The sequence below is a fragment of the Mirounga leonina genome, unplaced genomic scaffold, assembly GCF_011800145.1.
Source record: "Mirounga leonina isolate KUSES-001 unplaced genomic scaffold, KU_Mleo_1.0 Mir_165, whole genome shotgun sequence".
In the NCBI taxonomy this organism is placed as follows: domain Eukaryota; kingdom Metazoa; phylum Chordata; class Mammalia; order Carnivora; family Phocidae; genus Mirounga; species Mirounga leonina.
In genome coordinates this window covers 68,222,168-68,225,625 of record NW_023270415.1, presented here as the reverse complement: position 1 = coordinate 68,225,625, position 3,458 = coordinate 68,222,168, and positions in this window count along the sequence as shown.

The window sequence follows — 3,458 nt, the reverse complement described above, 5'->3', positions numbered from 1 at the left end:
AAGAAACAAAGTAAGGAAGGGAAGAAAATAGAAAAGAAGCGGGGGGAGAGAAGGGAAGGGAAGGGAAGGGAAGGGAAGGGAAGGGAAGGGAAGGGAGGAGAGTAAGAAGGAAGGAAGGGAGAGAGGGAAGGAGAGAAGGAGCTTGTTTGAATGCCTGTAGGCAGGGCACACCTGTTTAGCTCCACAGACCCCACCCCTCCCTATTGTTATACCTGGCCTCAGTCACACATTTATATTCCTTGCCTGGCCCCATAAGAATTTGACATTGTCACTCCTCTGGTCTAAGATTTCATCATTACCTCCCAGATGTGTAGCACTAGAAAGTTTCTAAAACCACGGGTTGGTCTGTCACAGGCTGCCCTGGATTCCATCAACTACACAAAGAGAAAGATTGGCATTCAGATGGCTTTTCATGAGAGGTGTGGGAAGCCATCCCACTGCTTTATGGCCACACTTTATTCAAGGGATCATCAAAGGAATATTAGAGGTGACAATAACAAGCATCATGTAGCCTAGTGGGAACTTCCAATCAGAATTACCTGGGGTGTCTGGAGAACACCCATACCCCGGCCCCACCTCTGGACATTCTGATTTAATTGGTGAGGAGAGGGCCCGGGCATTTGTATTTTTAAAAAGCTCCCAGACGATCCCAGTTGCAGCAAGGTTGAGAATCACTGATCTAGTCTATCTTCCTTATTCTCAGAAAAGAAAAATGAAGGTCAGAAAGGCCTAAAGTTTGCTTAAAACATATTTGTGAAAGGTGCATGTTTCTACTGCTTTTGCATTCTCTCTCCCATCAAGACTAAATATGCAGTGGAAAAGATAAGTGGGAAACCCAAGAACTGTGTGCTAGGAGTGTTTTAAGCTCTTGTTGGCAGAAGGACCAGCTGGAAGTTTCTAGAGGAAGCAGGCTCTCTTGAGTTCACAGCTGAATAGATGGCCTGTGGGTCCTCTGGTTCCCGGAAACATCCTCCAGTTGTGGTGGGTGGCTTGCAATGCTACCTTCACTTGAGGAAGAACTTTGTCTACTTGCTTTATTTAAATCCAGTATTTTGCATGCTTTGAAGGTCAGACATCTCTCCACTTTCCAGGGCACAGATGAGGATATACTTTGGAAGGATGTGGAGATGTCTATTCTTATGGAAAAAATAAAATTCAATCCATCATCAGAGTGATGTCAGTAGGGAAGGAAACACAGCCAAATCCCCTTTGAACAACATGATAGCCCAGTGATATGTGATGGAAGAGACAGTGAGCGACGTTCATAGTCGGGGGTGGAGACAGCATCCCAGGGCTGGTGCTGGACTCACTTGTGAGAGGCAGTAGAGGAATCAGGCCTTCTGGGTCCGAAACCCAGCTTCACCAACTACACATTCGGCAAACTTGGGCAAATGCTCACTCCTGCAAACAAAATAAAGATCGTAAAAACCTACAATCCCACCAAGTCACTCCTCTTTCAAATATTTCACAATACTCCAAAGAAGGTGGAAGAGGGCAGGTGGCCACTAGGGGTAAGGACCTATTGCTGAGTCTCCCAAAGCTACCAGGCACTTGATATGTCTTCTCTCGTTTCTTCCCCTAGTGACCCATATGTGAGGTTGACGTCCAAGTCCAAATTTTATGAAAACAGAAATCGAGGATCAGAGAGGTTAAGAAACTTCCCTCAAAACCACACAGCTAGAAAGAGCAGAGCTAGAATTCAAAGCCGATGTTCTTTTAACTGTCGATGAACACGCTTACCTGAATGACTTGTATGGTTTTATGGGACACTTGCTTGTGTTTAGAAAGTGGGTTTTGGTACCATTGAATGGTCTGGACTTGGTAGAATCCAATCCAGAAATAGAGTGATTCTGCTCCCATATTGTCCTCAGACACACTCTGGATCTTCATTCCCATCCTTGGCAACATTTTAGACAGATCACATGGCTCTTCTAACCTCTTCCTAGTTACTTGTGGTTATGTTTGAAAATATCACAACCTAACCTCTAGTTCAGTTCAGTACTTTTTCCTACCCCATCCCTTCCAAGCTCCCATCCCGCTGCCAACTCTCCTCCCCACCGCTCCCCTCAGGTCAGACTCTGCAAAGTGGGAGGGGGTGTGCACTTTTCATCCAACTTGCTCATTTGCTTCTCTTTTTGTCATTTGCCCTTTCTCCCCTCCTCCCACACAGCCCTCACTGCTTCTGCTCTCCCCAAGATGTGCTCAAGGAGAAAACTGAGAAATTAAAATCTAAAAATGGTTTTACATGATCCGTGTTATCATATCTGACACCTGTGCCCTCTTGTTTGGGAGGCACCCAAATGCTGGCATCACTTCTCTTGGGGGCAATGGTGGGTTCTTTGGCAGCACAACTAGGTCAGGGGAATCACTAGGAAGACTCGAGAGACTCAGCATACAGTAGTACTCACAGCAATAATTTATTACAGCAAAAGTATACAGAGCGAGATCGGCAAAGGGAAAAGATACGTGGAGCTAAGTCAGGGAAACCGGGGGTGAGCTTCCAAAGATCCTTGCCAGTGGGGTCACACAGGACATGCTTAATTCTCCAGCGAGGAGTTGTGACATCGAGCTCACTGGACACCACGCATCCAGAGTTTGTACTGGGGGCTGGTCCGTAGATCCCTCTTCCCGGCACATACCAAAATTCCAGACTCCCAGAAGGAAAGCAGGTGTTTGGCATAAACCGTGTTGTTGGCAGTCAGTTTAGGCCTCGACAGCCAGACTGGCATCACTCCTGGGAATGGGGGGGATGCTCTGAGTTCCCAGATACTAGCCAATGCCAGGCAGGGGCCAACGTCGGGCTCAGAGCTCTCACGCTGGGCCTCTTGGTAGCCCCTCTCTCGCCACCTCTCAGGATAGGCTGCAGCTGCTTGCCTGCCACACAAGCCTGGCCCCTTCCTGCTGGGAGGCAGTGGCTCAGGAAGGGGGTCTCCTACCTATGGACACACATAGGACGCCTTTGCCTGTGAACTCAGAAGTTCCAGGCCTTTTCTGCTGCAGCATTCTGGCTCTGCTGGTGACTGCCACCAGCATCCCCCCACCAGAGTAAAAGTCAGGCACCTTATTTTGTCCCACCCAACTCTTGGGAGGACTGTCATGTCCTCCCAAGAATTTCTCCACTACTCTGGTCCCCTGTTGATTCTAGAGGCCGCTGAGTTCCCTCTCTTGGCTTGAGAGGGGAGAGCACTCCTCCCCTACATTGCCAACAGTGTTCTGCAAAGAAATCTCTCCTGGAGAAATCTCTAGGCTGCTCTTATCCAGAGAGTAGAGCTGGGGGATGGACTAAAGGGTTCAGGAAGGGATCTGGCCCCTTCCTAGCTTCTTTGTTGATGTGTCCAGCACCAATTTCAGAATTTGCAGTACTTGGTCTTTATTGTTCAGAGCTTTGGGCTTCTGCCAACATTCTGAGAAATGGAAGTCCCAATTATCATCATGTCACTTGACTCCTATTTCTGTAT